The sequence below is a fragment of the Piliocolobus tephrosceles genome, chromosome 19 (assembly GCF_002776525.5).
Source record: "Piliocolobus tephrosceles isolate RC106 chromosome 19, ASM277652v3, whole genome shotgun sequence".
Taxonomy (NCBI): domain Eukaryota; kingdom Metazoa; phylum Chordata; class Mammalia; order Primates; family Cercopithecidae; genus Piliocolobus; species Piliocolobus tephrosceles.
Window position 1 is genome coordinate 40,989,467 of NC_045452.1, and position 27,718 is coordinate 41,017,184.

At 40.5% G+C, this 27,718-nt stretch overlaps 1 long non-coding RNA gene across 1 annotated transcript in view; it reads right to left on the reverse strand.

The window, feature by feature from the left end:
• The window catches only part of LOC111524338, a 32,852-nt gene extending 12,829 nt beyond the window's left edge, over nt 1-20,023 (reverse strand). The window contains exons 1-2 of the long non-coding RNA XR_002725761.1: nt 19,862-20,023; nt 19,067-19,166 (exon numbers count right to left, since the gene is read on the reverse strand). This is a non-coding gene — a long non-coding RNA (uncharacterized LOC111524338). The remainder of the gene's footprint in view (nt 1-19,066; nt 19,167-19,861) is intronic.
• Nucleotides 20,024-27,718: the final 7,695 nt, after the last annotated feature.

The following is a 27,718-nucleotide window of genomic DNA, read 5'->3' on the forward strand; positions in this document are numbered from 1 at the left end:
TGGTTAGATAAACCCTACATTAAAAATTAAATACTGTCCGTTGAAATGACTGCTTCATGCTGACAGAATTACAAACCCTAATACAAGTGGGGGCCCTATAATATCATATACATGGAGGTGTTACCCAAATAATCAATCACCTCAATATAAATGCACACATGTAAAGGCAGATAGATTTTAAGTGAAGCCACAAGAGAAAAATCTTCTCAAAGAGAGATTCCCATGGATCCCTAGAGAATGTATTCATCAAGCAATTTGGATCAACTTACAGATTCCAAGAAATCTAAGGTGAAGCCATGTATTAGTCCATTCTCACATTGCTATAAAGAACTGAGACTGGCTAATTTATAAAGAAAAGAGGTTTAGTTGATTAACAGTTCCACAGGCTGTAAAAGAAGCATGGCTGGGGAGGCCTCAGGAAACTTACAATCATGGTGGAAGGTGAAGGAGAAGCAGATATGTCTTGCACGGCCAGAGAAGGAGAAAGAGACAGTAGGGGGAGGCGTCACACACTTTTAAACAACCAGATCTCAAGAGAACTCATTATTGAGAGAAAAGTAAGGGGAAGTCCCTCCCTGTGATCCAATCACCTCTCACCAGGCCCCTCCTCCAACATTAGGGACGACAATTTGACACGATATTTGGGTAAGGACACAAATTCAAAACATATCAAGCCACCTCTATAAATAAACAGCTTTCTTCTAGATGCACTACTTTTATTAAAGTCAGCTTTCTGAGCTACGAAGTGTATCTGACTCCCAAGTTGTAAGTCTTCAGTCTCTGGCAAGAGAGTTTATGTAATTGCTAGTGAGAAAGGATTTGCCTATCCCATCACTGAGACCCCCAGGGTCAACTTCAAGGGTGTGTGGTCTGAGCCCCGGACTCAGAAGGCCCCTGTTGCTCTGATGAAAGTCTTAATTTATTTTGTATAAGGTACCTTGTATTTTCATTTTGCACTGGGCCCCTCAAATTATGTTCAGTCCTAGAGATCCTCATTTACTGCCCAATGGCTAAAGGGCATGAGCCGGGCTGACAGCAGCCCTGGAAAGCTGCCTTGAGGATTTGCACAACACTATCATGGCACCATGACAGGTAGCAGCAGGTTCCTTCTTCAGAGAACCACTCTGCAATAGAAATATAATGAGCAAATTTAAATCATAAAAAATTCAGCTCATATCAGGTTAGAAAAGATGAGCCATCATAATTCAATTGGAAATAAAAGAACAAAAGGAAAATGAATGGCTTGCATTTTTTTTTTTCAAACCCTACCAGCTGGCTGCTCTCTCTTGTTTATCTTGGCCTCTCATTCTTTATTTGGTAGCAAATTAATCTGGGTAGTGATCCCTATCGTAAGTCTTCCAAGTAGCTTAAAGGGCTGATTTCATTATGACAGTCTAATCCTTTGATGCCTGCAGAATCCAGAGTTGGCAGACAACAAATGCTGCCTGTTCTCTACGAGGTCAATGGCATAGGGTACCTAATGTCCTGTATATAAACGAACAACATAGGTCAGTCTCAGCCCCAAATCTTTCTCTTTGTCTTTAGCATTGGAAATTGTGAACTGGATCATTCTGGTAATCAAAGATCAGGCTGGGAGTAGACACAGAGATGAGTTTTGTCCTTAGCACCTTCCTGTCTCTTTTTGGGATCCCTGCTTTCTTGTGGGCTGCCTCTAACCTCCAGGAGCCTATGTCCTGGGATAATGCTGCTGTGTCTGATACTTTCTTTCTCATGGGATAGCTACCTGCCCTCAAATCTCTTGCTGGTCAAACCCTACATCCTGTAGCCTCAGGGCTCTGACCTAAGCCACTTATCCTTGGGAAACATCTAGGTAAATATTACAGCTGATGTTGCAATTGTGCTCAAAGAATGTTTGCATTTCATAAAAGAGGAGACTCCTAGATACTAACACCCTAATCCACAAGGAATACTCCCACATGTAGACATTTGGATACCAGTAAATAACAAGGACATGATTTGGGAGTAACATACGCTAGGAGGAAGGCTGTGGATATTTACTTGGGGAAAAAAATGTTGTCTTTTGTTTAAATATTGCTTTGAAAACTTATGTTGTCAGGAAAAAGCAAGATGGTTTCTGTAGCTTAGGCTGTCTCCACATTTTCCTTGCAAGCATTTTGCTAGCAATTGAGGTAATCCAGCTGGGGCCCAACAGGAGTGTGGTCTAACTTCCCATAGACATATCTAACTGACATTGGCATATGGCTCCACTGATTTCATGTTTTAAAGAGAAATAAGAAAATAAAAACTCTTTATTACGCCGAGCATCAGAAACATCAGAGAATAAAGAAAATTATTCCCTAATCGAGTATTTAAAAGAGGTCAACATCAAAATATAATTTAAACTGTTAGGAGAAATTGTGAAAGATGTTAAAATGGGCAAGTGGATAGTGGGGTGGCACCTTCTGCATGGGCTCTGCCTTTTGTTGTCTTTGAGTTACTTCACACCTCCACAAAAACTGTCATCCAACTGGTTCCTGCCAATAAAAGCTCAAACAAACTGTACCCAGTGGAGATATAGTTCACAATTGCCCTGGAAATACTGACTAATTTTGCATTTATTTATAAATTTATTTCAGCATTTATTTCCTATGTATGTGTATATGCGTTTTGAATTCTTCTTTGAATTGACTGTAAGATCTTGGTTCCCTCATTAATGAACGGGTTACATCTTTAATATGTGTTTATTTAAACATTATATGAGTTGTTGTTTTATCTTTTTTAAAAAATTATCTTGTATAGGATTCCTGCTCAGTAATCCAAGATGGTTGTGATGAAGGCTCAGTTTTTTTTTTTTCCAAAGTTGGTGCCAATTTATTCAGTCAAACTTATCTGGAAATTCTGTACTTAAAATTCTAAGTCCTACAAAAGGACAACGGCTCCTCCAGATCTGTTAGCTGCCAAAGACCCTGCAATTACTCGTCTGTAGCCACAGAGTGAGAAATTCACAGTAGGTTTGTATGTGTTTACTTGTTTTATATTTGTTTTTATTTTTGTTTTTGGTGGATACCTTTTATCAGATGAAAAAGTCTCCATCTGTTTTTAGTTTACTTCCAGTTTTTACAAGCCATAACTATTCAATTTTATTGCCTTTTTGGCACTTTTTGAGGTGATCTATGGTGTGTCTACATTACTCTATTAATGTAGTGAATTGCATTAGTAGGTTTTTCTGTGTCAAGGCAGGCCTCATTCCTGAGTCATGATGTATTTGGGGTTTTAAAATGTTCAATTTATGAATGCTTTATTTAGAATTTTTCGTAAAATTCATGTAATTCATAAAAAGAGATTTAAACTTTGGTATCTAGGTTATATTAACCATGTAGAATAAGTTAACGACTTGTCCCAGTTTTTTTTCTAGGCTAAGAATGAGTTTGTATATAATACTTTGACAATTAGTGGTTTATTCACATTTTTTCTTGAGTTAGTTTTGTAAAATTATAATTGCTAGAAAATTGTCTAAACTAAGATTTAAATTTATTGAAATTATGTTTTCTCATGATATTAAAAACCTTTACTAATTCTGTATTAGATAACTTTTTTCATTGTCAATATTATTTTGCTATGTCCTCTCTATTTTCTTCTGGGATAATCACACCAGGGGCTTGTGCATTTTGCTAATCTTAAAAAAAAAAAAAAACAGCTTTTTCTTGATCTTTTGTCTTTTTATTTTTGATTCTTGGATTAATCTGAGTTTGTCTTCTGTATCTTGTCTGTAATAGAATACGAAAAAATAGCTCTGTGCGCCTTAAAGTATGTTCTACTTAAATCTCATTATGCAAACATGATACAAGCTCAAGGTCAACAAATATCTAGAAGAGGATTCTTTTCATTTTGATTAATATTAAAGTACAGTTTGATGAAAATTACACATTCAGCAAATGATGGCTTCAGTAGGGCAAGGCTTGCATTGGAAATGTCATACCTCACAAGACAAATAATAAAAGCAGGCGAGTATTAACTGAAATTGTGTATACATATTCAAGTTAGTAATATAAATGCCCATTTTCTGAATTTATTTACTTGACATTCATTCTACATGTATTTTTGGAGTGTTATCAGAGCACCAGAGGCTCACTGGTGAGCAAGACCAAATGAGTCCCCACCCTCCTCAGGTATGCATTTTATGAAGAGATGATAAACTAGAAAACTTTAAATGTGTAATATAATCTCAGATACAGATAGGTGGCTTTGAAGAAAATACACCTGGGTAAAAGAACGGGGGATAAGTTGTTTTAGATTCTCTCCCAATGTTGATGGATATCTCGTTATGAATATACTTTTACATGTTTATGGAATTTTTAAAGCATGCCCAGGTAGAGTCAATAAATATAATAGTGGTAGAAAAGGCAGTTGAAATAACAAAATTCTATGAATTTTTATAGAGTTGGTTAACTTGTATTAATCTGAGTTTATTTTTTGTATCTTGTCTATAACACAGAACACGGACCAATAGTTTTCTCCATTTGATTTTTTTTTTTTTTTTTAGAGATGGCGTCTTGCTATATTGCCCAGGCTAACCTCAGATTCCTAGGTTCAAACTATCCTCTGACCTCAGCCTCCTGAATAGCTGGACCACTGCACTCGGCTCCATTTGATTTGAGGACAAGAAAACAAAGTAGACATCATTATTAAAGAGCATTCTACAGTATCCATTTAGTAAATTATGTTGTGTTCCAGCTAAATACCCAAAGGTATTATGAGTTAAAAGGAAAAATCATGGAAATGTAATTATCATTGATGTGATGGTCATGTAACAGTCCCATTCACTGTACACATGTGAACAATAGTCAGCATTTCTCTTGCTTACTATGCACTGAGCACTTCTTCAGAAGTGGCTCATCTAGTCCTTCTAACCACTTTGCCAAGTAAAGACTGCTATTACTCCGTTTTACAAGTGGGAATGTGGAAGCTCAGAGAAGTAGCTTAGTCAAGGTAAACCAACCCCCCACCACCACCTCTTCACACCCGCCCCCTACCTGCTTAGTAGACAGGAGGGAAACCTGGGCCAGGTTTTTGCACTCTGGCAGTCTGACACCAGAATTTCAACTCCTACCATAATCCTAGACTACTTCCCCATTTGCTTAATTTGGATTAAAAAACAGACTTTTTAGTGGAATTTCTTCTTGGAAAATTGCCACAAGTGTGAATAAGCAAAAGGAGAGCCTCTAAAGGTTTGCCTAGGGCAGATGAAGAATTCTGGAAGATCTTTTTTCGCCAAGAGCACTATAAATTGAATGATGCTTAATTGCTCCATTTACATCTTTGGGACTGCTCTATCAACCATGCAGAGGCCTCAGCAAAAGGATGTTGGCTGGAGGCTCAAGTGGTTTCTGCCAATGCTAGTCCTAGGTACCCCATTCCTAGGGGCCCCACTTTTTTTGGCACAGCCTAAATTTACCCACCTAACCCCTCTCCTCCCTACCACCTATGTCTCCTTTACTCTATTCTAATTTTGTCAGAAAGGTATTTTCTGAAGGCAGTTGTATGGTTGGTGCATATGCTAATTAAATATATAATACATAAATATATACTTCTCCTTTAAACTTTATTCTTTTTATTTTTTATTTTTGAGATGGAGTCTCACACTGGAGTACAATGGTACAATCTTGGCTCACTGCAATCTCTGCCTCCTGGATTCACGTGATTCTCCTGCCTCAGCCTCCTGAGTAGCTGGGATTACAGGTGCACACCACCACACGTGGCTGCTTTTTGTATTTTTAGTAGAGACAGGGTTTCACTATGTGGGCCAGACTGGTCTTGAACTCCTGACCTCATGAACTGCCCGCCTCAGCCTTCCAAAGTGATGGGATTACAGGTGTGAGCCACTGCGCCCTGCCTAAACTTTATCTTTATACTTTTTGCCTATATTGTCCATCTTTTCCATGAGGGATATTAAGCCAGCTCTTAACTGACAAAAACCAAAGTTGGAAACAAGGTATTGCTGGTAGTTTAGTGAAACAAATGAAACCAGACTTTCCAAAATCATGTCGCTTTAGTAATTTAAGATGTCTCCTGTCGTGACCCAGTTATTCAATTAGTCTTCCCAACTATATCACAAACTTTGGTTGCAAATGGCCAATTCCCAATGAGCTGTTATCACCTCTTTGTGATCTCAACTGAGACTCAGAGGCAGGAGAACCAATCTGATATCCATATTAGAAGTAAATAAAATGAGATACATTGTCTGGAATCATGCATTTTTATTACAGTTACTAAATTTTAGCAACAATATAAGTGACTTGTGGGAAATGAGAGAATAAAACATTCTCATTTCCCACAAGTCATTTAACCTCCATACCTCTTAGTTTAGGTCAAACACCTCTCAAAAGAAGGAAAACAGTAAATATTTATTGAATTAATAAGTGGATGGATAGATGGATGGAAGGAAGGAAAGAAGGAAGGAAGGAAGGAAGGAAGGAAGGAAGGAAGGAAGGAAGGAAGGAAGGAAAACGGATGATGGATGTACTAAAAGAAGATGAATGGATGATTTAATCACTTAAAATGAATGATTAGGCAGAGTGTCGTGGCTCACGCCTGTAATCCCAGCACTTTGGGAGGCCAAAGTGGGTGGATCATTTGAGGTCTGGAGTTCAAGACCAGCCTGGCCAACATGGCAAACCCCGTCTCTACTACAAATACAAAAATTAGCCAGGCGTGGTGGTGGGTGCCTGCAATCCCAGCTACTCAGGAGGCTGAGACAGGAGAATCACTTGAACCTGGGAGGCAGAGGTTGCAGTGAGTGGAGATCATGCTACTGCACTCCAGCCTGGGTGACAAAGTGAGACTGTGTCTCAAAAGAATGATTAATATTTTGCTAGTTTCACAACTCCATACATCTCTAAAATTCTGAATGTATTTTCTGAGTATCACCTGAACCCTAACTGTGAACTCTACACACAGAATATGAGATGAAATATTCTCTACCTTCCAGGAATCTATATTCCCAATGGAGAGGCAAGTTAAACCTCATTACCCAAAGCATAAAAATGGAAATCAAGTGGAAAATCATGAGACATAAGACTTTGAGTTCCATTGGCATTCAAGGAATAGTGAAATCTGTCCTATCACTCAACATACTTGCTAATTCACTCCTGCTCCAGGAGGATAAGGAGAAAATAGAGCAGGTCAGAACCGGAATACATGGGTTAGACCCTGAAAACAGAAAGAGAGTCAACATCGGTATGGAGGTGGCAGCACGCTGAGTGGGGAAGCTCTGGGCTTTTGTCCCTTCTGGATGTCATCCAGGTACTTAAGTATGCATTAGTCCACTGCAAACCCTAACATTTGAGCTTGATGCCTGTGATGATGAGTTTTATGTATCAACTTGGCTAGGCTATATAATACACAGTTATGTCATCAAAATCATCTAGGTGCTGTGAAGCTATTTTGTAGACAATTTGGTCAGTTGACTTTAAGTAAAAGAGATTCTCCTTGATAACTGGATCATGTGCATGGCCCTCGTTCAGTCAGCTGAAGGCCTTCAGAGCAAAAACTAAGGTTTCCTGGAAAAAAAAAAAAATCTGCCTCAAGACAGTAGCATTGACTTCTACCTAAGTTTTCAGCCTGTTGACCTGACTTAAAGATTTTGAACTTGCCAGCCTCTACAATCACACAAGCCAATTTCTTAAAATAAATATCTTTAAAATTTTTAATAAAATTTAAAATATATATGTATACATATATGTATATATACATACATACATAGGTGTAAGAATACATATATATATATATATATATATTCTGTTTCTCTGGAGAATCTTGTCTTATTTCAATATAAAAGCATTCCTCACAGGTGTGAGATACAGGTGCAAACCCAGATGTGTGTTGTGACTTAATTTTAATGCAGATTTTTTTAGGACAATCTGAGAAGTCTGGTGATGATCTGACCGGGCTCTGAAATGAGGCAGAGCAGGTAAAATGATTGGAAATGAGCTCACGTGTATCCGCCCCCTAGGGATACTTTCTGGCCTTTAATGAACATAATGTTTGGCAAGTTGACAAACGCACTGGACCTCCCTGAGTTCTCAGTGTGATCATGTTCTTGGGAAATGAAGGGACTCATCTCCCCACTCCCAGCTCTTTTCACTCTTCTTTTTCTGTGCTGTAATTAAAGCTTTCCAGTATCAGGGACTTAAATGCTTGATTTTCTTAAGTGAAGGCAAGAAATGTGAAGCACCTCAATTTTAATTAAAAGGAAGGACCTTATGACAAAAGTGAATAAAGTATGGTGCTGATAATTATCAATTTGAAAGCACAAAAATGGTAATTTCTAGTTAGGAAATAAGTACCAGTTCACCCTCTTATTTAATCCATCACATTTTAATTTCCTTCTTCTTTCTATAATTGAGGAATAGCTGCCAGATTTGGGAATAGAGAACTGTATCCTTCTACTGTGAAAGAAGGTGGCTCTTTTCTTAACAGTCACATAAGCAATTAAAGCCTTGGAACTGGGCTCCCTTTGGTAGGTTTTTCTGCTTGCCACTTCCTCATCCTGCCAAAAATAAGGAGGTTCATTAACCTCACACTGTTAGGAAACAGCGTTCATCACTGAGAAGTTGGGAATGTGTTTCTTCCGTGTGCTGAGAATGAAGGATTGCTTTTCCTAAGGTGTTCTCTATGCAGGAGCCTACAGAATCCGAAGTCATCTGACTTCTTCCTTCTTTTAATCATCCCCTGTGACTCAGTTTCCCCACCCAGTACGAAAGATCCTTAATGATGCAGCATAGAGTATCTCCAAATAATAATGCTCAATGCATAGCAGTAAAATAAGCACAACATTTGGGTTTATTTTACAGTGGTGTGGTATTAGAGGTGTTAGGGCTTCTTTCCAGAGCAGGGGATGGGAGTGGAAAGGGAAGCAGTTGGCACATTTGTTCATGCCTTTTCAGTTTATTATGCTGAAGTACAGTAGAATTGTCCTAAAAAATCATGTTAAGTAGCCAACCACTAGGGTTCCCAGATGCCATAACATTTGATAGCTATGATTTTCAACAAATGCAGTCCCTTCTTAGCTGTTGAATTAATTATTGCCAATCAAACTTTGAAAATGTTTAGAATGAAAATTTAACTTTTTTCCCTCCTTTTTTTCCCCCACTTTCAGGTGGTAGTATCACTCAGAGTAAAATCTGGCCATCACTTAAGCATTCTTAGGCAAACATCAGTCTCTCGAAAATGTCAGATGGGTATACTAAGAGAGGGCATTGCAGACTATGAAGCATGAAATGTCAAATAACCTGGCACAGAGTACTAAAGTGACAAACCACACGTAGGCTGCACACAATTTCTCTATTCTGCACTGATATGAGAGATTCTTTTGAGATATACCTTTAAGTCATGACACCATGCTGTTGTGAACAAAATGGGGTTAGAGATTAACTGTGGATTACTGTAAGAAGGAAATAAAATTTCTTTCTTTCTTTTTCTTTTTTTTTTTTTTTTTTTTTTTTGAGCAGGGTTTCTCCATTTCAGTACTCCTGACATTTTGGAATGATTCTTTGTGGATGGGAACCGTCCTGTGTGTTTTAGGCTGTCTAGCGGCAGCCCCGGCCTTTACGTACTAGAATCCTGTACTAGGGGACCCTCCCTATTGTGATAATCAAAATGCCCCCGGACACTACCAGATGTGACCGGGAGGGGTGGGGGCAAGAGACAAAAATCTGTGGCTTAGGACCACTGCCCTAGAATAATATGCCTCAAGTGGAACGTATGAGAAAACAAAGATCAGGGATCCCCTTTAAATTCTAAATACAGAATGCAATTAAAGTTGAAAACATGCTATTCAAATCCCCAAGTATTCCTTTTTTGTTGTTTTAAATGTATTTGCAAACAAACGAGAACATTTATAACTATTATAAAACTCATTCTGAAATAGCAACATTAACAGCATTTGCTTCTGAAACAAAGACATACTGTTTGAATTTCCTTTGCAAATACACACAATAGGCATGTTCACATCTACTTCTTAGGTGGATAAAAAGAAATTAGCCTCAGTAAAATGAGCATAAAATTATCCCCTCATAATAATAAATAAATGATCTCATGTTGCCTGTTTTCTATATAATTATACCTACAGTTATACCTGATTGCCAGTTAATTGATCCCTTTTTAAGCACAAAATCTCCATTGCTCCACTCCCTTGAAATTTCCTTGGCTGTAATATTTTATAGATACTATCAGACATTGCTACCTACAGACAAATTGATTCCTTTCTCTCTACGTCTAGATGGTTCTCTCTAAAGTGCATAGTTGGTTGTTGCTATTTTAATGCTGTTCAGTAAAGAGAAACGCTACACCAACCAAAGGAATATTCTCGCTTCTTAAGCCAGCACAAACCACCAGCATTTGGATGTACATGATTATGCTTTAAATTTCTTAAAATTTATCTGCTGTATAAAAATTCAGTTGCCCATACGTCTAATCTGCAAAGCTTGGGGTTTATAAACGTACAAGCTTGCACTGGGGAAGCCATCCACAAGTTTATACTTAGGGGAGGGGTGTTGCTTCAATAAGGAACGGTACTACAGAGCTTCAAATATCGCACCCCAAGTTTCCATTCCAGCCCTACTTCAACACACACACACACACACACACACACACACACACACAAAACCTTATTTCACCCATTTTCCCAAAAAGGCACTGTAAACAAGAATAAGAACACTTATTTCCATCACCATTCAGAAGATCATTCCCCAGTCCCCTGTGGACCACAGCTCCTAAGTGAATGTGATGTTGCCAAAAGCCTTTCTGGGCACATGTGGCTTGATCTGTCCTGTTGAGATCTGGCATCTCCCAACATGTTATCTCAGATAGAACATCAGAGAGACTCCTGAGACACACAGACACACTGCCAGCATCACACCTGGCCTTTGTTTCCTGCAAGGAACACCAAGGTCATGCCTGCAGCCCAACCATCTGGTAAATCTGACAAGGTAAGCTTGCTGGGGCCTGGAAATTGGGCCAGAGGAGTCCCACATTCCCTCTTCCTGGCATAGGTCCCTAAGCCAAAGGAGCAGTGCCCCAGCCCAACAGAGCTGAAGGAAACTGACATTCACTGGTTCAAACCCCTATTGTCAAAGAAGAGGAGACAGAGACTGGGAAGTTTAAGAAAAGCATTCAATATCCTAGAATTAACAACTCCAGTACAGATGACTGTAGTTAGAACCAAGACATCTGACTTCATTTTGCCTCTTTTTTGTGTGGGCAATGAACTGTTCTGAGACCCACCAGGTATACAAAGATGTATAAATTATGGGCTCTGCCCAAGGAGCTTACAACAGTCTGAAAAAAATAACTCAGAACAAAAGATACAAAGAGACCAAGCCAGTAACTGAAGAAATAACTCAGGAGGTGTTCAATTGTGCAAATTAAATTATATGCATGTCAGTTAGTCTTGTCCAGTGGGACTGATTCATATCTCTTCAGGCTAAGGTGCTCAGGAACGTTTATACAGAGACAATTAAATTGAAACTGGACTTTGAAGGATGAGCAGCTTTTGACCAGGTGCAGAGGGAAAGAGAAGGAAATCCAGATAGGTAAATAGCAAGTTAGGGCCAAGAAAAACAACCCAGTTTGTTGATTTAGAGATATAAGGGTGGTAAGGAACAGTACTCACTATAGAGCAGAATGTCTTGGGTTCTAATTCTATGGCTGAACTTTGTCAGTCCAGTCAGTCATTCTTAAGCAAGAGATAACCCCACAGAGCCTCAGCTTCCTTGCTGTATTTGCAGGTAGTGGTTCCAGCCCATGCAGTGGCAGAGAGGATTCAATGAGATTTCTTACACACCATGCAAAAGGCAACATAAGCCTCTGTCCTTCAAATTCCCCCATTCCATGCTCTGGGGGAAATTCAGAGATCACTCCAAGATTTCTGCAAGTATCCAATGGCTTATATGATTGCTTTCCAGTCTCAAAACCTCTCTCTCCAAGGTCTTCTTCTCTTTTATGTCTCTCCTTTCCTGAGTTCTCTTGGCTCACACTGACCCAGCTTTGAGTGCTATGTGCAGGATGCCACAGTGATCAAGGATGGGAGCAGATGGAGTGTGAGTGTTGGAGGCAAGCAGATATTTGAAAGTTATTGCACTGACTGGATGTACCAGTTTCCTAGGGCTGCCTTAACAAATCACCACAAACTGGGTGGCTTGAAACAGGAGAAAGTTAGTCCCTCACAGTTCTGTAAGGGCCTTCTACATGAAAGCGTTTGCAGGGCTGGTTCCCTCCGCAGGGTGTGAGGGAGAGTCTGTTGTGTGCCTCCCACCTAGCTTCTGGTGATTGCTGGTGATTGCTGGCATTGCTTGACTTGTAGACACGCCAACTCTGCTTCAATCATCACATGGCCTTCTCCCTCTGTGTGTCTGTATCTAAAACTTCCTCTTCTTATAAAGATACCAGTCATTGCATTAGGGCTTATCCTACTCCAGGAAGATCTCATCAATACTTGATGACATCTACAAAGACTCTATTTCCAAATAAGGTCCCATTCTCAGGGTTAGGACTTGAACACATCTTTCGGAAGATGCATTTCAACCCACAACCCTGAAGATAACCTAATCTAAGTCTGCAGTAACAACCATCAGCTATACAGGAAAGTTGGGAGACATGACAAGGTGTCCTGAGGACAAAATCAATTTATTTATTTATTTATTTATTTTTTGAGACGGAGTCTCACTCTGTTGCCGGGGCTGGAGTGCAGTGGCCGGATCTCAGCTCACTGCAAGCTCCGCCTCCCGGGTTACGCCATTCTCCTGCCTCAGCCTCCGGAGTAGCTGGGACTACAGGCGCCCGCCACCTCGCCCGGCTAGATTTTTGTATTTTTTAGTAGAGACGGGGTTTCACCATGTTAGCCAGGATGGTCTCGATCTCCTGACCTCGTGATCCGCCCGTCTCGGCCTCCCAAAGTGCTGGGATTACAGGCTTGAGCCACTGCGCCCGGCCGACAAAATCAATTTATTCTCTTGATGTGACTTTGAGTGACCAGAAGGAGAAAATGATGATGGTAGATTTTGGGCTTTGTTGTGTTTATACGTGACAAAAATCCTGTGTATTACTTGGCAAGTGCATAATACTTTCTCCAGTAGCTGGTACAGTAGTATCTAAGTTCCATGAACAGAGAAACAATTTTGCCTTGTATCTACCCTTAATACGTAGGCTTTCCACAAAATGTACGCAGGGGAGAGAGGAAGGGATGGAGGTAAGGGAGGACAAGGTGAGGTTAGAGAAGAAGGGATAGGCAAGGGTAGAAGAAACGTGGGAACTTAGAAGGTATGATGGCTAAAGAGATTCACATTTGAATCAGAAGATCCACCATCATCAGTGTGGACAGGCATCATCTAATCGATTGAGGGTTCGAATAGAACAGATGGAGGGAGGAGGAATTCTCTGTCCCTCTCTTTTTGAACTGGTCCATCCGTCTTCCTCAGTCCCCAGACATCAGAGCTCCTGGTTCTGGGCCTTTGGACTCTGGGACTTAGACTAGCAGCTCCCCTGGTTGCCAAGCCTTCAGACTCAGACTAAATTGAACCCTCAGCTTTCCTGGTTCTCCAGCTTGCAGATAGCAGATGGTGGGACTCCTTAGTCTCCGTAATCACACAAGCCAATCTCCTCCTACAGGTATTTCTGTCCTGTCTGTTTGTGCTGATCTAACAAAATACCTAAGACGAGGTACTTTATAAAGAACAGAATGATTTCCCACAGATCTGGAGTCCGGAAAGTCCAAGATCAAGGCGCTAGCTGGTTCCATATCTAGAGAGGGCCTGCTCCATCAGTGGTGTTTTTGGTGGTATCCTTATGTGACAGAAGGCTGAAGGGCAAAAGGGCCTAATCCATTTCTTTCCAGCCCTTTTATAAGGCACTCATCCATTCATGATGGAGGAGCCATCATGGCTTAATCACTTCCCACAAGGCTTCACGTCTTAATACCACCTCAATACGGATTACGTTTCAACATGAAATTTGGAGGGGACACATTCAAACCACAGCACTATGTATATCCCATTGGTTCTGTTTCTATGCAGAACCCTGACTCATACAGAAGGGGAAACCATCTTCAGAGTAAATAAACATTCGTTGTCAATAATGCTTTGTATATATTCTTGATTCCAAAGAGCCAGCTGGAAATATGCTACTAGATCTCAGGCAGATCTTTCATATCCTTTTGGAATCTGGAATACAAATGACATAAACAATGACAGAGCTCAGAAGTGGAGATAGAACGGTAACAAGAGGTTTGGGAGTTATTTTTTCTCATCCCCTCTCCTCCCTGGAAGAAGGATGAAATGAGATCCTCGCACACAAAGAATTGCTGGACATTTCTGCCTTAAGTCTTGCCCATAGACAGTGTTGACAGTCCAGGTGAAATGAACTTGAGCTATGGGACTTTCAAGCCCCTGCAGATCCTACCTGTCCTGTGGATGCGTGAAGGGACCCACTGCACTATTTTGCTTCCCCACATCTGAGAAACAGAAGTAATAAAGTCACTGTGGGTTATTTATTTTTCATTGCCTCAGATGAAATTGGACTGTGAATATACTTAGACTTCAGATTTTAATTGTGACTAATTACATACAGACTCATAAAATAGCAAAACAACCCCCGAGGCCAAATTAGAGGAAGGTGGAGCTGCTTTCACAAGGTGAATTTACTAATAGTATTCACGCTTTGTGCCTGCAAGCCGCGTCTACTTATTACCTAGCAAAGACAGGTGTGTGGGGGTAAAGTGGTGCTGTAGGAGAGTGAGTGGGCTTCTATTCTAGCTTCTGAGGTATTCCAAAACAGAGGTCAGCTTGCTAATTTTTTCCTATGAAAACTACAATGCAGCAGAGACCAGAATGGCTATGCAGTGTTCTCACCTAGAGGGCGCCAAAGTGCAGACCAACAACCCCCTCACCCACCAAGGGAGCCACCCAAGTCAGGAGCAGATGGGGAGGTGACTTGGATTACCTATTTCACCATCTTTCTGGAGTTCAGGATGTCTAGACTCACCATTCTCCCCAGCACAGAGTTGCCACTTGTGTGTGTGTGTATGAACACAATATATATGTGTATTATTTTGTATATATATGTGTATGATATTGTACACATATATATTTTTTAAATTTTAATTTTTTTGAAATTTCTGCCTTAACCATCCCAGAGCTGGGTACTAGACAACGAGGGACTATCCCTAGAGCTTAGAGCCCACCAGGATGATTCAAACTAGCCCATCCTAAGCTGCTCACCTGCTTTCCCCAAGGAAACTTCAGGAAAGGTTTTGGTTGAATGCTTTCCCGAGCCCCTGCCTCCTGCCTCCTGACCACTCCGGTGTTTTTTCCCATGTGGTCCTATGTGGCGTGGCGTGCCTCTTCTTTGTAGGACCTGTGAGTATAATACCCTGTTTTCCTGAGCCTCCCCTGTGTCTCCTCCGTGGCTGCATGTGACTGATCATCTCATAAAGAGAATACAAAACAGCCATGTTCATTATTATTCAGCAAATGAAATAAAGATCTTTTGAATGCTTATATGCAAAATGCTGCAGATAACTGTAGAAAATCAAATACGGATGAAAACCTCTCTCAAGAAACTCCAAGTCTTGTAAGAAAATAAAACAAGCACACGAATGACAAGGTGGAAAGTGGTGAGTGCCAGAGAGAAGCACAAAGGGTGGGCTATAGAAGGAGCGCCTCTCACTCATGTCTCTTCTGAGCCATGAACTAATCTCTTGAGACATAACAGTGAGTTCGGAAGGAAGCACATTTCCTAGGTAGCATATAGGAAAACAATGTCATCCCTAAAGAAGTCACTGTAATAGTGGATTTCCAAATGATTTGTAATTTTCTTAAGGTTTTGTTCACTGATGGGCCCATTCACCTGTAACCTGGTACATAGTGGCCTTCAGAAAATATTAGCTGGGATGAATTAAATTGTTCTGTGAAATGTTCAATAGAAAAGAAATGTGGCATCTTCAAGTGTAATAACCACTTATAAAATCCAGTAGTTACTCCCTCCCACACACAAAGTTTAAGACATTTAACAGTGTTATTGAATTTGATATTTTACAAATGCCTTTATCCCTAGAAGAATGAATGATATGGATGCTTTGCAGCCTCTAACTTGATGAAGACCACCACGATGGATCTGTAACCATATATAAGAATGTTCCATGTCAAAAGATAAATCAGAACAAAACAAAAAACAGAAAATAACAAGTGCCATCAAGGATGTGGAAAAACTTTTGTGCACTGCTATTGGGAATATAAAATGGCGCAGCCACCACAGAAAAGAATATGGTGGCTCCACAAAAATTAAACAGAATTACTGTATAATCCAGGATCCCATTTTTTTTGCATATATAGCTCAAAGAACTGCAAGCAAAGATTGAACAAATACTTGTACACCTATCTTCACAGCAGTATTATTCACAACAGCCAAAAGGTAGAGGCAACCCAAATTTGCACTAACAGATGAAAAGAAAAACAGTATGTAGTCTGTTCATACAATGGAATATTATTTAGCCTTAGAAAGGAATTCCAAGACATGCTATTAATATAACATGGATGAACCTTGAAGACATTATGGTAAGTGGACTAAGCCAGTCACAAAAGGACAAATACCGCATGATTCTACCTATATGAGGTACCTAGAGTAGCCAAATTCCTAGAAGCAAAGTAGAACGGTGGGTGCCAGGGGCTTACAGAAAAACAGAATGGGCCATTATTGTATATTGGGTACAGAGTTCCAATTTTGGAAGATAAAAAAAGGTTCTGGAGGTGGATGGTAGAGATAGTTGCACAACAATGCAAATGTACTTAATGCCATTTGGCTGTACACTTAAAAATGGTTAAAATGATACACTTTATGTTACGTATATTTTACTATAATTTTTTAAAAACCAATTTTTTTTAAGTTCCAGGTACACAAGAAGACTGATATTCTCATGTGTATTAATGATGGAAGCAAAATAATCAGTGGTTTGGTATCTGTTCCCCTCCTCTGGTGCAGTAAAATGGAAAATAAAAGCAAAATTAATGTTCATACTTAGAATTACAAGTAAATCTAAATTTTTAAGATTAAAAACAAGGTTAGACAAAAGTAGCAAATCTTGGGGAGCTCTGAGATAGAAATCTCTAAATCTTATATTAAATGAAAAACTTCAATTTTAACAAAAGCAAAAGGAAACCCGAGTTGATGCGGAGATGTTAACAGCTCATGTTCAGCTTACAAAAACTGCTGAGTTGGAACTCATTGCTCTAATCAGCACCTACTAGGAGCCAGAAACCTGGGGTTACACTGGTTTCAAAAGTACATATGTATGTTTATTAGCTTGGCGGGGGGAACACATCTGTGAATACTTTTATTTAATACTTCCTAACCTTCTGTATAATGTCCACTTTAAGAAATTGAGACTAGCTCTGATTTTGCCCTCTTTGACTTTCAGGGTCAACAAGCTTTATTAAGGGCAATTTAGTGTCACAGGAAGAGAAAATTTACAACCCTGATCAATGAGGAATACAGAGGACACAAAGGTAAATATATGTGATGGAGACCTACGCCAAAAATGCTGTATCAGTCAGAGTGCTGGAAAGAAACAGATGGTACACTCAAACCAGGCAAGCAAGCAGAGGTTAATGGAGAGCTATTTACACAGGTGTGGGTGGGGCTATGGGAACCAACAAGAGACACTGAAGCACCCATGCATGGGCAGCGCCCCCTGGAGAGCCATTACCTCCCCTAGGACTGATGGGACTGTAAGGAGAGAGGTCACCAGACCCCACGGAGAGCTAGAGACAACTGTGAGGCAGTGAGCTTCACACAGGAATGTAGCCCCTGCCAACCCGTGGCCTGAGAGGAGCATTGGTACCCCAACCATTCTGTCCTCCTGCCCCAACTTCCTCTGTGCCTCCATGAGCCAATGGGAAGCCAGAGGGTAACAGAGCCCAGGTGAGGCTGTTCATAGAGGTCAGCATTCTGGGGTTCAGAACATGGTGGGGAGGGAGGCAAGGAATCTGAAGGGTCAGACACAGAATGTCAAAAACATCCTTATCTGTGGTTTTCATCTAGTGCTCTTAAACGAGACTCACTAACCTACTGTGTTTTAAAATACAGCTTGCCAAAGTCTATGTTAATATGACTTAACTTTGATGTGTATCTGTGATGGTTAACTTTGTGTGTCAACTTGACTGCACCACGGGATGCTCCTAACCGGTTGAATGTTATTTCTGGGTGTATCTGTGAAGGTGTTTCTGGAAGAGATCAGGATTTGAGTTGGTGGACTGATTAAAGCAGATGGCTCTCCTCAATGTGGCTGGGCCTCATCCAATCCATCCAGGGTCTGAATAGAAGAAAACGGGAGAGGAAGGGAGAATTTTTTCTCTTTGTCTGACTGAGCTGGGATGTTGATCATCTACCCTCTGTGCTTCTGGTTCTCAGGTCTTTAGACCTGGGCTGGAATCTATACCATCCAGCTCCAGCTCTCAGGCCTTTCTTTGACCTTCAACAGCTTTCCTGGGTCTCCAGCTCGCAGAGAGCAGCTCATGGGGCTTCTCAGCCTCCACAATCGCATGAACCAGTACCTGATAATAAATTGGTTCTGGTTTTCCAGAGAACCCTGATTAATACACTATCTGTGCATTCACTTAGGAGAAACAAAGTCATTAAATGTGAAAAAAATAAAATTGAGTCACTCAGAAAAATCACAGTATAGCTGCCCACCACATATCATAAAGAACAAAGTATTCTCAATTATTTAAGAATAAGAATTCTACAAAGAAAATGACTGGTTATCTGCGCTTACACAAAATATTTCATGGAAATTTTATTACCATGTTTTTTTTTTTTTTTAATTTAACCATCATGATGATGTGCATTCATCTGGAGTTTTCAGTTGTTCAGAATTCCCTGTTGGCAGCCAAATTCCTGTCTGGGAAAATGTATGAGCCAGCATTCATCTTCCACGATGACTTTCCAAGGAACCATTACAATTAAGAGAATGTGAGTTACTCATCTCCAATAACTGTACATGAAACAATATTCTGAGGATTTGTTAACTGTCTTTGACAGGAAATCATCTACTCACAGTAGGTGCTTCACAAAAGCCATCTTGAATGAATGAAGACCCTTTCTTACAGTAACAAAGTTGGGTCCAGGTTCCTTCATTTTTGCTCAGCAAGATGATACTAAGGAAACAGGAAATAAGTCATCAATCAAATCATTATAACAAAACGTTCTATTCCATTCCCATAATTCACCCTTCAGTCTAGGGGAACACTGACAATTGCCTCTCCAGCTACAAAGAGACTGCCTCCTGTGAAGACACCTGCCTCACCCAAAGCCACATTTCCTTCCAGGTTGCCCCACCTCCGATGAGTCACTGATTTGCAATCCATAAAGGTCGGCCCTCTTGCCTCAACTCAGCATAGCTCTGACTGATCGTCCTATCTTCCCATCTTCCCATCTCCCTTGAGGTCTGACTGGGGTTGCTGCTGACCCAGTGATATAGGAGTTAAGAAGAAAGTACTTAGGCAGATAATGAGGGTATGGGAGTCCTCAGTAAGGTTTTCCTTTTAATGAAAAGCCGCCCCCAAATCATTTTCTTTTCTAACAAAGAGCATGGAAAATCGAGCTGCAGACATAGACAGAAAGCTGAAAGCTTGCACAGGCGAATGCCGGCAGTTGTGCCAATAAAAATATACTACCTGGGGCCGGCGCGGTAGCTCACGCCTGTAATCCCAGCTACTCAGGAGGCTGAGGCAGGAGAATCGCTCGAACGCAGGAGGCGGAGGTTGTGGTGAGCCCAGATCACGCCATGGTACTCCAGCGTGGGCAACAAAAGCGAAACTCGGTCTCAAAACACAACAACAAAAAACACTACCTGGGATTAGGCATGTTCTAAATGCCTAGAACATGCCTAGAACGGCTCCACTTTTTGCCAGCCCTGCGTACAGTAAGGAGTGGACAAAATGGCGCCTGCCAAGTGGAAAGCCTATTTGCTGACTAAGATTAGGGTGGGGTGACCAGCCTTCCCTGCGCGCTACGTAACGTCGCCCCCGCGCGCTACGTAAACGTCGCCCCTGGTCTAACCAATCTCCGGGCCGTACATAAATCAGACACCGCCTCCTCAAGCCTGCCCATAAAACCTGCTGCAGTCAGTCACGGACCAGCCTTTCTCTCAAGGCTGTCTGATAGCTGGTCTCCTCTCTCTTTTCTTCTGCTTGTTAAACTTTCCGCTCCTTAACTCAACCATATGTGTCCATGTCGTTAATCATCTTGACGAGAGATGATGAACCCCGGATATTTACCACAGACAGCGATGCCGCTTCACCAGCAGTGCACTCTACTTACCCGCTTCCTGATCCTGCCTCAGCTTCTCCTCTCCACAGGCGTTGATCCCAAGAACAACCCGTAAGAAATGTCCTGCACGCTAATCTCCATCTCACAGTCAGCTTCCCAGGGAATGCAGCAATTACGAAGCATTCAGCTTAGTTTTGTTGATTGCTTTATGATTTTGTGTTTTTTTTTTTAATATTGAAATGTAACATATATTCAGAAGTGTGGATAAAGTCCCCATGACGATTAGTTTCCTGTGCCATCATGGGGGCCAGGCTTTAGTGCCGTTTTGTATGTGTGTCTGTGTGGTAAGACGCAGTTTTGCTCTTGTCAACCAGACTGGAATGCAGTGGCGCGATCTCGGTTCACTGCAACCTCCTGTGTTTAAGTGATTCTCCTGCCTCAGCCTCCCAAGTAGCTAGGTTTACAGGTGCCCGCCACCAGGCCAGGCTAATTTTTGTATTTTTAGTACAGGTGGGGTTTCACCATGTTGACCAGACTGGTCTTGAACTCCTGACATCAGGTGATCTCCCTGCCTCAGCCTCCCAAAGTGCTGGGATTACAGGCGTGAGCCACTGCACCCGGCCGTTAGTGCCCATTTATTTAATCAAACACTAATCTAAGTAGTGCTGCAAAGGTATTTTGTAGATGTAGTTAACATCTACAGTCAGTTGACTTCACATAAAGATGACTTTTCATACTGTGAGCGGGCCTCATACAATCAGTTGAAAGCCTTAAGAGCAAAATCTGAATTTTCCTAGAGAAGAAAAAATTCTGCTAAAGACTGCAACATCATTTCCTGCCTGAGTTTCAGCCTGCCAGCTTCTCCTACGGATTCTGGACTTGCCAGCCCCACAACCATGTAAGCCAATATTCTAAAATAAATTTCTTAATATAATTCTTAATGTATATATCCTTTTGATTCTGTTTTTCTGGAGAAATCTGACTTATACAGTCTCTTAACATGATTGTATATCTGTCAATTTTTATATGTTTTGTGGCAATGTTATTAGGTATAAACAAATTTACGATTATTTCATATTAAGCCTGAAACTATTATTATTCTGAAACGAACCACTCTTTGCTTTGATTTTGTAGCTTTTGCTTTGCATAGCAGTTTTACCATCCTTACTTTCAACCTGTCGATATCTCTCTATTTAAAGTAAGCAGCTTGTTTAGCTTTGTTTGGTATTCTGACCCTCTCTGACGAGCTTTATATTTCAATTTGAATATTTAGTCTGTTTATATTTACTGTAATTCAAGGTTAAATCTACCATCTTACTATTGATTCCTATTTTCTTTGTCTGTTCTATGATTTTTTTTTTGTCCTTCCTTAAAGTTTTTGGGTTTATTTAATGTTTTCTAATTACATTTCTTCTTCTATTAGCTTGTTATTTACATGATGTTTAAAAATTGGTGTTTTCTCTAATAAGTGCCACATGCATTCTTGACTTATTAAAGTGCTGTTGGTATGCGTTTTAAAGGCACTACTGTAATTATGTATACAAGTAATGTTTATCTAGATTTACCACATAGACATTCTGACGATTGCTCTGTTACTTCTTGAATTTCCATGCTTTGCTCTACTGTATGCTATTTACTATAATAAATGCATAACGTTTATTGCCTGTAGCTCTAAAGTCAAACAGGCAGTGCAGTTCCAGTTTTATAGATGAGGAAACCAAAGCTCAGGGAAATATAGTGAGAAAGAGTATAGCTTGATAGCTCAAAGCATAAACTCTGGAATCCGATAGAATATTCCACCCACTGATCTTATCATTTTCAGAAAGCTATTTCCTGCTGTAAGCTTCTCTTTGTCTGTAAAATATCAAATAATAATAACAACAACAGTTACGTCATTCTGGTTGTGAGAGTGAATTAAGAAACGTTGAATGTTTCATAAGACGTCTGGCACATTTTAAGAACAATCCACATGTTCACATTGGTTATGATGATACCCAGCACTGCTGTAATACGCGTGTTGTCCACTGCTGCTGCCCTGCCCACTGTGCTCCTTTAAGACAAATGCTGCCTTCTAAAGCATGATGAAGGAGGGAGAATTAAGCAATCATTGAGAAAGTGGTGGCACCACTTTGACCAGGGATGAGATCTGACCCAAGGGCAGCCAGAATATCAGGCAGCCTGTGTCCTTCAAAGTGGCCTGGCTTCTCCAACAAATTTCTGCTCAAAAGAGATTATGGTGACTATCTAAGACCATTAACTCTCTCCCATTAGGATCTGAACAGGGAAAGACTGGAAGAATGGGCCGGTTGGTAGCTATGGGAGACATAGCAGAACATATAAAGAGAAAGGGAACAGTGCCCTGAGAGCAGTGGCCGAAGCACAGCTGGCACTGTATTCTTGCAGCAAATCCTGACTACTGGGTAAGCCTACAAGACTGAAAGGGCTTGCGCAGCACATCTGCCCAGAGTGGTACAGTTGTTAAGTGATGGAGATGATACTTACTCTCAATAGTTCAGACCATGAAGACATGGTTTATCTGCTCTGCCATTCAACCTTCCCCTCATTATCTAGGTTGTCTAGATAATTATCTAGACTGAGATATGGGACAGAGATATGCGTAATGTGCATTTATGTTGCCTCAACTTTGTAAATGGCATGAAATAAAAGCTAAATGGACTATTAGGAAATCAGGTTTTTGTTGTTGTTGCTGTTTAGGACAAACATTTGAATGGAAAGCATGACAGGATTAACGTGTCTAATTTTAATTCTTAGACATAAGTCACTAATATCCTTATTGAAATATGGATTCATCTAGATTGAATTTAATTTTACTATTTTGCATGTAATTACAGAGTCTTGGAAACTGTGGGGGAAAGTGTGCCCAGTCAATCTCTGCTTTCTATAAATAAGAAACCAGTAGCATTTAATTCAGAGAAAGTAAATGTTGGCTCATAAAGGAGCAGAATATTCCTCCTCTGTAAAGTAAGGAATAATAGTGACTGTTACCATTCACTGGACCATCTCACTCCCATTCCCATCGGGAACTCAGGCCTCCCTGAATTCCAAAAGCAATGCCCTGGTGATAGAGAAACTTCTCTGGATTGGAGTTTTGGGAAATGTTATAAATGACTTAATGTATCAATGCACAATAGAAGTAGAACTATGGTATCTTAAGTCTCATTCCAAGAAGAAATCATTCTAGAGGTTGTTGACACAATCACCCGGTGTGTAGTGTAATTCCATTTCTAATCCTGTTCCAATACAAGCCTGGAAACTTAGACCCCCATGGTTAGAAACAATGGATGTTACTGGCAAAAACTGAAAAGCTGACTTTTGAAATATAAAAGATTTTCTTTCATGTTGTCATATCAATTTTCTGTTCTATTTAGCATTGCCTTTATACTTGTAAAACCCTTTTTTCACTCTGAGATACACAAATATTCTGCTGCATATTCTTCTAAGATTTTTATAGTAGCTTATTTTTGACATTTAAATCTTTAATCAACCTGGTATTTTTTGGGGGGTAATGTGTCAGAATACATGTCTAGGTTTACTTCATTTTATTAATGTATGTATTCTTTTTCCAGAGTTTCTATTTCATTTCATTGTTCCAATAATCTATTCTTGTGCCAAAACCACATGTTTTGTCTATATTAGTGTTATGTTTCTATATATAACAGGGCAAATCTCACTGGTTAATCTTTTCTGTTTTGCATTTAAAAAGTTTTTTCTGAACTCTACTTGTGAATTCATTCTTCTAGATGAATCTTAGTTTTACTTGAACACATTTAATAATAAATCTCAGTGGAAGTTTAAGTGCAATTGTGTTAACCCTATAAATGAATTTGTAAAATATCGACATTTTTCCAATGTCATTATTGCTCCTACTACCATTACTGCAGTCTAGCTACCTGTAACCTCCCAAGTAGATAACTGCAGACACATGCCACCATGCCTGCCTAATTTTTTTTTTTATTTTTGGTAAAAATGTGATTTTGCAATGATGCCCAGGCTAGTCTCCAACTCCTGGCCTCAAACGATCCTCCTGCCTCAGCCTCCCACAGTTCTGAGATTACCAGCATGAGGCACTGTGCCCAGCTTTCTTAATGTAGTTATAAGTTTTTTTGCTTTTATTTTTTACTAGCCTTTATATTGTTTGCAAAATTCTATATAAAGCTATTTAGGCACTTAATAGTTTGTGTTGCCATTATAAGTGGAAAATTATCTTCATTAAATATTATGAATAGTTTTATCCTGGTTTTTAGAACAACCAATAAATTTTATACATTCTTTTTGGGTTTAGCCACTTAATTTTTAAATGGGGGAGTGATTTTCTTGGCAGAGAAACATCATGTTTTGTAAATGTTAACCCAAAAAAGGTAAATTTGTTCTCTTTCCTAATGTTGCATATCTTAATATGTTGACTAAAATTTCTAGAATGTTCAGTGATAATGATGGTAGCAATCGCCTGGTTATTTGGTTCTGGGTTTTAGTGAGAACATGTAAATACTTCATTGCTGGGTATGGCTTTGGCTATTAATTTAATATAGAGATTCTGTCTCATATTGAGAAATAATACTTATGTTCCTGGTTATGCTGCCTGCTTCTCGTCACCTCTGATAATAATGAATAAACTAATAGTAGTAGTAGTAATGATGGTAGTAGTAATGGTAGTAATAGTAGCAACTGTAGTAGTAATGGTGGTGGTGGTATAGTAATGGTAGGAGTAAGAGTACATAGTGGTAGTAGTAACGATAGCAGTAGTAGTAATGGTGGTGGTAATAGTAGTAATGATAGTAGTAGTAGTACTGATGATACTACTAGTAGTAGTTAGTAATGGTAGGAGTAGGAGTAGTACTTATAGTAGCAGTAGTAGTAATGATAGCAGTAGTAGTAATAGTAATGGTGGTAGTAGTGGTAATGATAATTGTGGTAATGGTAATAATAGTGGTAATGATAGTAGTAGTGATGGTAGTGGTGGTAGTACTAATGATCGTAATAGTAATGATAGCAGTAGTTATGGTATTAGTAGTAGTAATGGTAGTAGTAGTCTTGATAGTAGTGGCAGCAGTAGTGATAGCAGCTAGCATTTACTGAGCACTCATTAATACTTCACAAACATTTAAAATAAATAATCATCTTAATATCTATAATGTAGCACTGTTATTAATCCTAATTACACATAAAATGCAGAGGCTTAAAGACATCAACTTTCCAATGAGTGCTAGAACTCAGCTTTGACCCTTGGTCTGCAAGAGTCTAGAGTGTGGAACACTGATTTTTGGTTACACAAAGAGCTGTGGTCATCATGCTTCACATGCCCTCTCTCACAGGGATGGCCCACTCATGTTGGCTCTGCCTGTGCCCCCAGTATTATCGCCCATGCAGACGGCAGGCCCCAGGCTCCCTTGCTGGCTGCCCTCTTGTTGTGTTTGGCCAGCGAGGATCACTGGCTTGCTACTGAGGGTGAGGAGAGAGAAGTAAAGGTACTTTAGCCTCTCCATCTGTCACAGGTGTGATAGGCTGGGGCTGGTATTACAGGCAGTAAAGGAATTTACCAAGACAGTTGTGGGTTAACAAAGTCAGATTTCTTAGCTAAAGTACAAAGATATGTTGCAAGACAGCAACAGGCAGCACAGCAGAGAAGTTTGGTAAGGTTATGCTGGAGAGGCTGTGTACAGATAGGGTCATGCTGCTGGGGCTACATGTGGAACAAGGTATTTGGGAACACGATGTTGTGCAAGTAGGTTGTTTGTGGTTAACTGTTTCTCAGAAAAATGGCTTGTCAGCCATCTCTTAGAACAGTGACTCTCCCCAACCCTCATTCCTGTTCCTGCCAGTTAGAGCCCCTTTCTTGTATCTATTACCTTACGAGGACTCCATGTTCCACCCTGACAGAATAACGATGACAAATCTTTGGCATTAGTATGGAGGTCTGATCTTTCAACTGCATCCTGCTGACTGTGGGCACAGTGTGGGCCCTATCTATGATTGTTGGTCTGTTAGGGGACCCTGTGTATTATTATTATTATTTTTTTTTTTTTTTTTTTTTTTGAGAGGGAGTCTCGCTCTGTCGCCCAGGCTGGAGGGCAGTGGCCGGATCTCACTGCAAGCTCCGCCTCCTGGGTTGACGCCATTCTCCTGCCTCAGCCTCCCGAGTAGCTGGGACTACAGGCACCCGCCACCTCGCCCGGCTAGTTTTTTGTATTTTTTTAGTAGAGACGGAGTTTCACCGGATTAGCCAAGATGGTCTCGATCTCCTGACCTCGTGATCCGCCCGTCTTGGCCTCCCAAAGTGCTGGGATTACAGGCTTGAGCCACTGCGCCCGGCCCAGACCCTGTGTATTATTGTCCCTAGTTATGGGACTTAGTCTATTAGATGCTGCTGGAGGATAGAACTGAGGAAGAAAGAGCGTATTAATACGGAATTGGTGTCCAGTGAGTCTAGAGGAGATTCATGGGGTTCTCTGAGGGTGCGGCTGATATCCTTGCATCATTAGGAGTTTGCTGTGGAGTTGCTACATTCTGGAAGAAACAAATTTAACCGGCAAATTAAAGAGACAAAGGACTGAAGAGGAGAAGTAGAAGTATAAATGCAGCTGTCCTAGTAAAGGAAGGAACCATGTAAGGGAGTGGAGAGCAAACTTAGAAAGAGTTACACAACCTCAGATATAAGGAATCTCAAGCCATTTAGAGGAATTATGACAGAAGAGGTCAAGCTGCAAAATACATTGGGGGCAAAGGTCTCATTTGGAAGCCAGTAGGAGTAGTGGCCATGCTGTATTACACAAGAAAATTCGATGTTTCCTTTTGAGGGTCTGGGGGTCAAGTTTATCCCGATGTTTTCGAATGCAGCCCAGAGTTGAGTCTGAGAGAATGGAAGGGCTTTGTCCCATGGGGGGATGGGAAAAGAACGTCTACCGGGGACACAAAGCACAGTTTCTCTTGGGATCTCCATCCAAGGAAAAGGAGTTCCACTTATGTCCACTGAGGAGGCTTGAGAGTCACTTTCCAAAGCAGCATCCCACCTATCGGGAAGGACTTCTCAGCACGAGAGCCTTACACTGGATAGATGAACACAGGGTGAGCAACCCCAGGTCAGTCCAGGTATGAATTACACTGTGTGCTGAATCCAGGTGTAAGGGGAAAAGGTTGAGGGAAGACTCACTGTTCTGTTGCTGTTTGGGATCATCTTGCTTAAAATGTCCAGAAAAGGATGGCTGGCTTTCTTCACAGGAGAAATTTTGAGTGAGAAGGAGGGGGTCTGAGTTCCCCAAAATGTGTGTGGGTTTTCCCTGGTCAAGCTGCCGCTGCCTCTTGCACTACATGTAGGGACCGGGGACTTTTGACCAGAAGGGTTAGGAGAGGACCATCTTCCCTTCCAAGCAAGGCAGCCAAACCTGTTCACTCCTTGGCCTTTAGGCTACATCAGAGAGTG